Genomic DNA, 13,046 nt, shown 5'->3' on the forward strand with positions numbered 1-13,046 from the left:
ATCGGCAGACTCTGGGCAGATGGGCCACTCTGGCTGATCCTGGCCGATGGGCCCCTCTGGCTGAACCGGGCCGCTCTGGCGGCTCCGGGCAGGCGGGCCGCTCTGGCGACTCCTGACTGGCGGGCAGCTCTGGCGACTCCTGACTGGCGGGCAGCTCTGGCGACTCCTGACTGGCGGGCAGCTCTGGCGACTCCTGACTGGCGGGCAGCTCTGGCGACTCTTGACTGCACCGACGCACTGGAAGCCTGGTGCGTGGTGCTGGTACTGGGGTTCTCTGCCTGGGAACATGCACCTCCAGGCTAGTGCGGGGAGCGGGAACAGGACGAGTCAGACTGGGCTGACGCACTTGAAACCTGGTGCGTGGTGCTGGTACTGGATGTGCCAGACTGGGAACATGCACCTCCAGGCTAGTGCGGGGAGCGGGAACAGGACGAGTCGGACTGGGCTGACGCACTTCCGGGTCCGCACGAGAGACAGGAACTGGAAACACCGGGCTATGGAGGCGCACAGGCGGTCTTGATCTTACCTCCTGCACAACCCGTCCTGGCTGGATGGAACTAGTAGCCCTGTAGGAGCGGGGTGCTCGTACAGGGCGGACTGGGCTGTGCAGGGGCCTGATGGTTGCCGTGCGTAGAGCGGGAGTTGAGTAGCCTGGTCCTAGGAGGCGTACCGGCGACCAGATGCGCTGCGCAGGTGTAACCGATGTGAAATGGCTAGTTAGTTAGCGGTTGTGCGCTAATAGCGTTTCAATCAGTGACGTCACTCGCTCTGAGACTTGAAGTAGGGTTTCCCCTTGCGTTGCAAGGGCTGCGGCTTTTGTGGCGCGATGGGTAACGATGCTTCGTGGGGTGTCAGTTGTTGATGTGTGCAAGGGTCCCTGGTTCGAGCCCGGGTTGGGGCGAAGAGAGGGACGGAACCTACACTGTTACATTGATGCTGTTGACCCGGATCATTGGTTGCTGCGGAAAAGGAGGAGGTCAAAGGGGGGGTGAGTGTAACCGATGTGAAATGGCTAGTTAGTTAGCGGTGGTGCGCGCTAATAGTGTTTCAATCAGTGACGTCACTCGCTCTGAGACTTGAAGTAGGGTTTCCCCTTGCGTTGCAAGGGCCGTGGCTTTTGTGGCGCGATGGGTAACGATGCTTTGTGGGGTGTCAGTTGTTGATGTGTGCAAGGGTCCCTGGTTCGAGCCCGGGTTGGGGCGAAGAGAGGGACTGAACCTACACTGTTACCCAGGCATCCTCCTACCAGGCTGGATGCCCACTCTAGCACGGCACTTGCGAGGGGCTGGAATAAGTCGCACTGGACTGTGCGTGCGTATGGGCGAGATTGTGCGCTCTTCCGCGAAACATGGCGCCCTCCACTCCATACGCTCCTCCATATAATCACGGGTAGCTGGCTTCTGGCTCTTCCTTGGCCTAGCCAAACTACCCGTGTGCCCCCCCAAAATTTTTTATTGGGGGTGCCTCTCGTGCTTTATCGGCACGTACAAGGCCTCGTACCTCCGCCTCTCCGCCTTGGCTGCCTTGATTTCCTCCCGTGGGCGACGATATTCCCCAGCCTGGTGCCAAGGTCCAGCCCCGTCCAGAACTTCCTCCCAGGTCCATTTCTTCCACCAGTCCATCTCGAAATCCCCTTGCTCCTTACTCTGCTGCTTGGTCCATTTGTGGTGGGAGATTCTGTCACGGTTGTCGTTGGGAAAGGAGGACCAAAATGCAGCAGGTATGTGGTTGCTCATCTTGAACATTTATTAAACTCCAAAATTAACACCAAAATAACAAAAACGAACTCACGATCAACGAACAGTCTTCTCATGCTCACACATGCTAGACAAGAAACAATCTCCCACAAAACCTACACCAAACAATTACCCATATATAGGACTCTCAATCAGAGGCAACGAGGAAGCACCTGCCTCCAATTGAGAGTCCCAACCCCCCCCCATTAACCTAACATAGAAATACACTCACTCGACTAAACATAGAAATACCTAAACATAGAACATAAACCAAAACCCGGAAATAATAAATCAAACGCCCTTCAACGAACACACCACCCCGAACCACATAAAACAAATACCCTCTGCCACGTCCTGACCAAACTACAATAACAATTAACCCTTATATTGGCCAGGACGTGACACTGTGAATGTAAAATCATGTTCACCCTCTGTGTGATTTCTCTGAGACAACAGTGGTTGCTCCTAGTCAATCCACCATTAGCAATGGAATGCTGATAAGGATTCTAGCAGAACCTCATGTGCTGAGCTGAAAAAAAATGATTGAATATCACATTAAAAGCGTAGAGATTTGCCATTGTTATATTAATTGCAGAATCATTGGGAATTATTTGGAGGTTATGGAGATACTATGAAATGATTTGATATGAGTGAGTATGTGTGTTAATGCTCTCACTGGGACAGTGGGACCAAATCTACTAGAAGCAATGCGGCCAATTATAGAAGCAGTGTGTGGAAATGACAATTCCAGTAAAGTATTGAGAGGTCTGCACACCACCACTGAGAATATTTTCCTAAAGCATCTGGTATGTGCCCCACTACCCCTGTTACCTGATTTGACAAGCTGTTCAATAACTGTGGAACTCTGATTGAGAATTTTCGGCCCCCAGCTTCAATTTTATACACCTTGGTTATCATTAACATACCTTGAGAGTGTAGCATCTTGCCTGGGTTGTATGGAAGAACCATGTCTATCATGGAGTGCCTTGCAATTTAAAGGGAGAACCTTGCTGTTAGCTCAATACTTTCATGTAATGACGATAGACCTGGAGTGAGACGCTATCAAAACAGTAGACATAGCATCTTGGTTAACATGATGTCAGAGGTGGAGTGGTGCCCTCCCACTTCTGACACCAAAGCAGCGACCATACAGTAGCGTTCTGCATGTTTTCGAGGTGCAGGCCAAAATCATTATTTAATGTACTGAATCAACAGCTTATGGGTCCATTTTCAGTCCATTCCCTTTTTTTCTAAACATTGCAACTTATTTTAGAACACAAGTATCAACTTGCTTCAACCTTTCCCTCCTTATGCAGCTAGCCCTCCATTTTCCTGCTGTGAGAATTTACACTCCCCCATGTATGATATACAGTACGGTCTGGAATAATTGCCATCCTTGATAAAGATGAGCAAAAAAGACTATTGAGTAAATAATACAAATACTGATCTATATTGTATGCAACAAAAAAAATGGGGGAAATGATACTACTACTACTACAATTTCTTCGAGAATTTTTTTTTTAATAACAACTAATATATTTGTTTTTCTTCTAAAAAGAGTTTAACATTATTGGCACCCCTGTTTTCAATAACCCACCTTGTGAGGATAACTGCACTGATACTTTTTCTAAAACGTTTTATGAGAATGAAACACATCCGGTATTTTAGACCATTCCTCCATACAGAATTTTTCCAGATCCTTGATATCCTTCGTCTGCGCTTATGGACTGCCCTCTTCAATTCAAACCACAGGTTTTTATTGGGGTTCAAGTCCTGAGACTGAGAAGTCCATTGCAAAATGTTAATTTTGTGGTCAACCATTTGTTTTTTGATTTTGATGTGTGCTTGGGGTTATTATCTCACTGGAAGATCCACTTGCGGCTAAGTTTCAGCCTCCTGACAGAGGCAACCAGGTTTTTGACAAAAATGTCCTGGTACTTGGTAAAGTTCATGTTGCCGTAAACCTTATAACAAGGGCTCCAGGACCAGTGGAAGCAAAATAGTGTCACAGTTGACTTGGACTGGTGTAGAGGCGGAATCAGATGCAGGAGACAGGTGCTGGAGGTGAGTGTCTTTTAATAAATTGACACACACAAAAAGCCGCGAGGCACAGGGCGCTACATACAGTCTGCCTGGGAAAAACACATTCCCATAAACACGAAAAAAATATATTCACACGGCACAAAAAGTAAGGGGCGCAGCCCGGTAAATCTTCTGATGAAAACTGTCAGTAAAAATGTATAAATCACGGGCCACCGTTCTGAGTGGACAATAAACAATCCCGCACAAAACCCCAACTGAAAACACACACTAAATAAGGCCCCACTAATGACAGACACAAAACAGGTGCGGAACAGACAGACAAAACCAAAAGACACAGAAACACCGATCGATGGCAGCTAACAGGCCAGCGACGACGACCGCCGAGCGCTGCCCGGCCGAGGAGGGGCGCCACTTTCGTTGGATCCTGTGACAGTACCCCTCCCCTGGCCGCGTGCCGACGCCGGCCCCGGGGACGGCCCGGAGGGCGAGGCGCCGGCCGATGCGGTCGGCGACGGTGGAAATCCAGCAGCATAGGGGGGTCCAGAACGTCCGCCGCCGGAACCCAGCACCTCTCCTCCTGACCGTACCCCTCCCAGTCCACGAGGTACTGCAGGCCCCCTACCCGACGTCGGGAGTCCAGGATGGCTCGGACTGTTTACGCTGGGACCCCCCCGATGTCCAGGGGGGGCGGGGGGACCTCCAGCACCTCATTGTCCTGCAGCGGACCAGCTACCACCGGCCTGAGGAGAGACACATGAAACGAGGGGTTAATGCGGTAATACGAAGGGAGTTGTAACCTGTAACACACCTCGTTTATCCTCCTCAGGACTTTGAACGGCCCCACAAACCGCGGACCCAGCTTCCGGCAGGGCAGGCGGAGAGGCAGGTTCCGGGTCGAGAGCCAGACTGTATCCCCCGGGTTAAACACGGGGGCGTCACTGCGGTGGCGGTCAGCGCTCTCCTTGTGACGTTTGCTAGCCCTCCTTAAACATTCCTCAACCGCGTTCCAGGTCTCCTTAGAGCGCTTACATTTACATTACATTTAAGTCATTTAGCAGATGCTCTTATCCAGAGCGACTTACAAATTGGTGCATTCACCTTATGATATCCAGTGGAACAACCACTTTACAATAGTGCATCTAAATCTTTTAAGGGGGGGGGGTTAGAAGGATTACTTTATCCTATCCTAGGTATTCCTTAAAGAGGTGGGGTTTCAGGTGTCTCCGGAAGGTGGTGATTGACTCCGCTGTCCTGGCATCGTGAGGGAGCTTGTTCCACCATTGGGGTGCCAGAGCAGCGAACAGTTTTGACTGGGCTGAGCGGGAACTGTGCTTCCTCAGAGGTAGGGGGGCCAGCAGGCCAGAGGTGGATGAACGCAGTGCCCTTGTTTGGGTGTAGGGCCTGATCAGAGCCTGAAGGTATGGAGGTGCCGTTCCCTTCACAGCTCCGTAGGCAATCACCATGGTCTTGTAGCGGATGCGAGCTTCAACTGGAAGCCAGTGGAGAGAGCGGAGGAGCGGGGTGACGTGAGAGAACTTGGGAAGGTTGAACACCAGACGGGCTGCGGCGTTCTGGATGAGTTGTAGGGGTTTAATGGCACAGGCAGGGAGCCCAGCCAACAGCGAGTTGCAGTAATCCAGACGGGAGATGACAAGTGCCTGGATTAGGACCTGCGCCGCTTCCTGTGTGAGGCAGGGTCGTACTCTGCGAATGTTGTAGAGCATGAACCTACAGGATCGGGTCACCGCCTTGATGTTAGTGGAGAACGACAGGGTGTTGTCCAGGATCACGCCAAGGTTCTTAGCACTCTGGGAGGAGGACACAAGGGAGTTGTCAACCGTGATGGCGAGATCATGGAACGGGCAGTCCTTCCCCGGGAGGAAGAGCAGCTCCGTCTTGCCGAGGTTCAGCTTGAGGTGGTGATCCGTCATCCACACTGATATGTCTGACAGACATGCAGAGATGCGATTCGCCGCCTGGTTATCAGAAGGGGGAAAGGAGAAGATTAATTGTGTGTCGTCTGCATAGCAATGATAGGAGAGACCATGTGAGGATATGACAGAGCCAAGTGACTTGGTGTATAGCGAGAATAGGAGAGGGCCTAGAACAGAGCCCTGGGGGACACCAGTGGTGAGAGCGCATGGTGCGGAGACAGATTCTCGCCACGCCACCTGGTAGGAGCGACCTGTCAGGTAGGACGCAATCCAAGCGTGGGCCGCGCCGGAGATGCCCAACTCGGAGAGGGTGGAGAGGAGGATCTGATGGTTCACAGTATCAAAGGCAGCAGATAGGTCTAGAAGGATGAGAGCAGAGGAGAGAGAGTTAGCTTTAGCAGTGCGGAGAGCCTCCGTGACACAGAGAAGAGCAGTCTCAATTGAATGCCCTGTCTTGAAACCTGACTGATTAGGATCAAGAAGGTAATTCTGAGAGAGATAGCAGGAGAGCTGGCCAAGGACGGCACGTTCAAGAGTTTTGGAGAGAAAAGAAAGAAGGGATACTGGTCTGTAGTTGTTGACATCGGAGGGATCGAGTGTAGGTTTTTTCAGAAGGGGTGCAACTCTCGCTCTCTTGAAGACGGAAGGGACGTAGCCAGCGGTCAAGGATGAGTTGATGAGCGAGGTGAGGACTTGACCCATGCCTCCACCACAGGAGCCTCTGTCTGGCTCTGTTGCCATGGCACCAGGACCGGCTGATACCCCAGCACCACCTGGAAGGGTGACAGGTTAGTGGAGGAGTGGCGCTGAGAGTTCTGGGCCATCTCGGCCCATGGCACGAACTGCGCCCACTCCCCTGGCCGGTCCCGGCAATACGACCGCAGGAACCTGCCCACATCCTGGTTAATGCGCTCTACCTGCCCATTACTCTCGGGGTGGAACCCCGAGGTCAGGCTGACCGAGACCCCCAGCCTCTCCATAGACGATTTCCACACCCTGGAAGTAAACTGGGGACCCCGATCAGATACGATGTCCTCGGGCACCCCATAGTGCCGGAAGACGTGGGTGAACAGGGCCTCCGCGGTCTGCAGGGCCGTAGGAAGACCGGGCAAAGGGAGCAGACGGCAGGACTTAGAGAATCTGTCCACAACAACCAGGATCGCCGTGTTCCCCTGAGACGGCGGGAGATCCGTAAGGAAATCCACCGAGAGGTGAGTCCAGGGCCGTTGTGGAACGGGGAGGGGCTGTAATTTCCCTCGAGGTAGGTGCCTAGGAGCCTTACACTGAGCGCACACCGAACAGGAAGAGACATAACGCCGAACATCCTCAGCCAAGGTGGGCCACCAGTACCTTCCCTTCAGGCCCCGCACTGTCCGTTCCACCCCAGGATGACCCGAGGAGGGTAGAGTATGGAACCATCGGATCAGGCGATCGCGAACACCAAGCGGAACGTATTTCAGACCCACGGGACACTGCGGTGGAGTGGGTTCTGACCGACCCGCCCGCTCGATGTCCGCATCCACCTCCCATACCACCGGTGCCACCAGACAGGAGGCGGGGAGTATGGGAGTGGGATCGATGGTCCGCTCCTCGGTGTCGTAGAGACGCGACAGTGCGTCAGCCTTCCGGTTCCGGGAACCTGGAATGTACGAGAGGGTAAAGTTAAACCTCGTAAAAAACATGGCCCACCTTGCCTGACGGGGATTAAGTCTCCTCGCTGCTCGAATATACTCCAGGTTACGGTGGTCGGTCCAGATGAGAAAAGGGTGACGTGTCCCCTCAAGCCAATGTCTCCACACCATCAAAGCCCTGACCACGGCTAACAGCTCCCGGTCCCCCACATCATAGTTGCGCTCCGCCGGGCTCAGCTTCTTAGAAAAGAACGCACATGGGCGGAGCTTCGGAGGAACGCCCAAGCGCTGTGATCGCACAGCTCCTACCCCAGCCTCGGACGCGTCCACCTCCACTATGAATGGCAAAGAGGGGTCCGGATGCGCCAGGACAGGTGCATTGGTAAACAGAACCTTCAGACGATGGAAGGCTCTGTCCGCCTCTGCTGACCATCGTAGCCGCACCGGCCCCCCTTCATCAGTGAGGTAATGGGAGCTGCCACCTGGCCAAAACCCCGGATAAACCTCCGATAATAATTAGCGAACCCCAAGAACCGCTGCACCTCCTTCACAGTGGCTGGGGTTGGCCAATTACGCACAGCCGTCACGCGGTCACACTCCACCCCCACCCCCGAGGTGGAAATGCGATATCCTAGAAATGAGACGGCTCGTTTGAAGAACTCACATTTCTCAGCCTTGACGTATAGGTTATGCTCCAGCAGCCGCCCAAGCACTTTACGCACCAGGGACACATGCTCGGCGCGTGTGGCGGAGCAGATCAGGATGTCATCGATGTACACCAGCACACCCTGCCCGAGCATGTCCCTAAGGACCTCGTCCACAAAGGATTGGAAGACAGCGGGAGTGTTCTTTAACCCATACGGCATGACGAGGTACTCATAATGGCCCGATGTGGTACTAAATGCGGTTTTCCACTCGTCTCCATCTCGGATACGCACCAGGTTATACGCACTCCTGAGATCCAATTTCGTGAAGAAGCGCGCCCCGTGAAATGACTCCACTGCCGTAGCAATGAGAGGTAGCGGGTAACTGAAACCCACTGTGATAGCATTTAGACCTCTATAGTCAATGCACGGGCGCAGACCTCCCTCCTTCTTCTTCACAAAAAAGAAGCTCGAGGAGACGGGGGACTTAGAGGGCCGAATGTATCCCTGTCTCAAGGACTCAGTGACGTATGTATCCATAGCCACTGTCTCCTCCTGAGACAGAGGATACACGTGACTCCTAGGAAGAACCGCGTCGGCCTGGAGGTTTATCGCACAATCCCCTCGTCGATGGGGGGGTAATAGAGTCGCCTTCGTCTTACTGAAAGCGCTAGCCAAATCGACATACTCTGAGGGAATGTGCACGGTGGAGACTTGGTCTGGACTCTCCACCGTAGTCGCACCGATGGAAACTCCTATGCACCTACCTGAGCACTCCCACGACCACCCCCTCAGAGCCCTCTGCCCCCACGAAATCTGGGGGTTGTGTGTGGCTAGCCAGGGGATTCCCAGTACCACCGGAAATGCTGGAGAGTCAATGAGGAACAGGCTGATACGCGCCTCATGACCCCCCCCACGTCTGCATCACCAGTGGCACGGTGACCTCCCCTACTTGGCCTGACCCTAGCGGTCGACTATCTAGGGCGTGCACGGGGAAGGGGTGATCCAGCTGAACCAGGGGAATCCCTAACCTCTTAGCTAACCCACGGTCCATAAAACTCCCAGCTGCACCTGAATCGACTAGCGCCTTATACTGGAAGTGAGGGGAAAAATTAGGAAAACAAACGGAGGTGTACAAGTGGTCGACAGGGGGCTCTGGGTGTGGCTGGTGTGGACTCACCTGGGGGGTCGAAGTAGTGCTCTGCCTGCCCTCCGAACTCCCGGAGGGACCTCTCCAGCACCGGTCCACAGTGTGTCCTCTGCGCCCACATCGGGTGCAGGAGAGACCCCCCCCCTCCGGTCCTCCTCGATGCAGCCCCCCCTATCTCCATGGGCTGTGGAGCGGGAGGACTGGGAGGCGGAACGAACAGGCCCCGACTGGAACGTCCCCGGGCAGCCAGTAGGTTGTCCAATCTAATTGTCAAATCCACCAGTTGGTCCAAATTGGAGGTGTTGTCCCTACAAGCCAGCTCCCGGCAGACGTCCTCGCGAAGGCTGCACCTATAGTGGTCTATCAGTGCCCGCTCGTTCCACCCCGATCCAGCTGCGAGAGTCCGGAATTCCAATGCGAAATCCTGAGCGCTCCTCGTCTCCTGTCTCAAATGGAATAGTCGCTCACCCGCCGCCCTGCCCTCCGGGGGATGATCGAAAACCGCCCGGAAGCGGCGGGTGAACTCAGGGTAGTCACCCCGGGCCGAGTCTGGACCATCCCAGACCGCATTGGCCCATTCCAGGGCTCGACCCGTGAGACACGAGACGAGGACGCTCACCCTCTCTTCGTCGGAGGGAGGGGGGCGGATGGTCGCCAGGTATAGGTCTAGTTGGAGCAGGAACCCCTTGCACCCAGCGGCCGTCCCATCGAACTCCCTGGGAGGTGAAATCCGGATCCCGCCGGCACCCGCTTCAGTGGGTGTGGGTAGGGGCACAGGGTGAGGGACCGGAGCTGGTCTGGCTGGGGAGGCACCTCTCTCCCAACTCTCCAACCGGGCCAACACCTGATCCATGGCCGAGCCTAGGCGGTGGAGGAGGCCGGCATGTTGGGAGACCTGCTCAGCCATGGATGGCGCTTCTGCTCCTGCTGACTCCATAGGTGAGGGTGCGGGATTCTGTCACAGTTGACTTGGACTGGTGTAGAGGCGGAATCAGATGCAGGAGACAGGTGCTGGAGGTGAGTGTCTTTTAATAAATTGACACACACAAAAAGCCGCGAGGCACAGGGCGCTACATACAGTCTGCCTGGGAAAAACACATTCCCATAAACACGAAAAAAATATATTCACACGGCGCAAAAAGCAAGGGGAGCAGCCCGGTAAATCTTCTGACGAAAACTGTCAGTAAAAATGTATAAATCACGGCCCACCGTCCTGAGTGGACAATAAACAATCCCGCACAAAACTCCAACTGAAAACACACACTAAATAAGGCCCCACTAATGACAGACACAAAACAGGTGCGGAACAGACAGACAAAACCAAAAGACACAGAAACAACGATCGGTGGCAGCTAATAGGCCGGCGACAACGACCGCCGAGCGCCGCCCGACCGAGGAGGGGCGCCACTTTCGTTGGATCCTGTGACAAATAGACCCATAACATCAAAGATCCACCTCCCTATTTTACAGTAGGTATGGGGATCTTTTCTGGATATGGATCTTTCTTTCAACGCCAAACCCACCACTTGTGTGCGTGGCCAAAGAGCTCTATTTTCATGTATTTGTTGCTCATCTTTTTCAAGGGTGTCAATAATTTCGGACCTGACTGTATGTGCGTTACACGAAGGCTCTTTGACCCATTGATATTGGGATTGCTCACAAGAGAGTGTGTGTGGGCTGTCTTGACGATTTAAGATGTGCAGGGTCATATGTGGATGGGTGGGAGGAGATACATGGTTCTGAGCATTTTCAGCCTTACACAAAATGCAAGAGAGAGTGGGTGATTCAAATCAACTTAGACCAAATCACACTTTGTTATCATGGCATTGTACACATGCAAATTGGACTGATAAAATACCAATCAATACAAATGCTTCTGTGTCTTCCCAGAAAACCTCTTCTACCATTTACGGTTAGACCACTACATTATTGGACTACTGTATCTTATTGTTTTATTGTAGAGAGATACTGACTTAACAGAAATTTGCAGAGCGTACCCGTATCTATTCCATCTGGTGGATCACTATGGATATGTGGCTGGGAGGCATTGCTGATCTGGGTTGAAGTACCAAGTTGCTGGGGTCCGGATTTCAGCATCTGGATGTAATGAAGACAGGAGGTAACTCTGAGAAGGTATCCATTTTCAAAACGTTGACGCAATAATAACATTTGATGCCCGGCCGGATCTACTTACTTCTTATGAACAGCAGTCCTAAGTTTACACTCGGGTTATACACAGTAGAAGGGAACATGAAATTAGATCACATGGTTTGGATTAATGACACCACCCTCCCCTCCACAAACACAGAGAGAGAGAGAGCATGTCCTAGTAGCAGGAAACTGGTTTGCACCCAGCACACTCCCAGAAAGTAGTGAATAACACCATTGGGAAACCAGGGTCTTTCCACTTCCATGTCCTCTGAATTGAAATGGGGTTTTCCTGTGTAGCCCAATGAACCTATTACTGAAGGGCACAACACAGTAGTTATCATCTCTGATCAGGGATTGACTAAAAACAGATGTTGGATCAATGAAGCCATATTGTACATATCTATTACAGAGAGTGTTGAAAATGAAGATGAAGCAATTTACACCCATCACTCCCCATGGAGCTACAGAAGAGTCTGCCCTGCATAGGAAACTTTGCTAAATGACCTATATACAGAAGGAGTGGTGTCTGTCTTTGTCAACTTAGTGTACTGGGGCTTATAGGCAGTGCTAAAACTGAACACGGTTCCACAGGGGGCCACTCACACTCTGTCCCCCCACCAGACAGCTAAGGCAAATCGCTTCATTTGGACCTGCCACTAGAAAACCCACCAGCACCAGCCCAGTGTAGGTCAGACATTAACCATGGCAACCCGATTCTACTGACATGGCTACCATACCGCTGTATATCTGTCTGTAATAAAGCCCTTTTGTTTGGAAAAACAAATTCCGATAGGCTGGGCCTGGCTCCCCCTTGCTCTCCAAGGCCCACCCATGGCTGTGCCCCAGCCCAGTCATGTGAGATCCACAGATTAGGGCTTAATGAATGTTTTTCAATTGACTTATTTCTTTATATGAACTGTAACTCAGTAAAATCTTTTAAATTGTTGCACGTTGCGTTTATATTTTTGTTCAGTATATTTTAAAGGTTACTCTACAATGTCACTCCTCTGGGCTGCAGACAGAGTAATTTCTTTATGACACTATGAAGCCCTGCAGGCTCCAGCACGCATATGGTCGAGGTGACTCCAACGTCAGTGTGAGGAAATGGGAAATTAGCAAAGTACTCTAGAGACATGTTGAAGGGGAGCATTTATTAGATGTCAATTACTGCTACTATTTGTGGTGTAAAGTCACTTCCTGTAGTGTGTGTGGTGTGTGTGTGTGTGTGTGTGTGTGTGTGTGTGTGTGTGTGTGTGAGAGTTTTATCTCATTAACTATTGCTGACAAGATGGCCTACAAACAGCAGATTTCATTTTAACCTCAACTTCACTATTTCCCATTTTAGTAACCCTAAGATAATGAAGGTCATTTGAGATGTGCTGTATAATCACCATAGCCATTTATCATAATATGTTCTTTATTTGACTTATTTGAATGGAGAACCACTCATTGGCAGTATCTCCTCTACAGGGTACTGTGTAAAAATTGGGACAGCAGTGATATTTGTTTTGTTAACTCACTAGCATCATGGAAAATCTGTCTTGGCTCTGCTTTCACTTTTCCATGATGATGTCAGACACCATTGTGAGAGGAAGGAGGGAAGCTGCGGAGGTAAGTCGGTGGATGGGGAGGATACTTGAGGATGTCCATGGGATTTTCTTGGATTTTCTGCATTGCTTTGAGAATTAAAAACACACACACACACAAAAAACAATAGGCCTATGCAGACTGGACTCTGAGTGACTGAGGGGACACTG

Source organism: Salmo salar, chromosome ssa05 (assembly GCF_905237065.1).
Source record: "Salmo salar chromosome ssa05, Ssal_v3.1, whole genome shotgun sequence".
Lineage (NCBI taxonomy): Eukaryota > Metazoa > Chordata > Actinopteri > Salmoniformes > Salmonidae > Salmo > Salmo salar.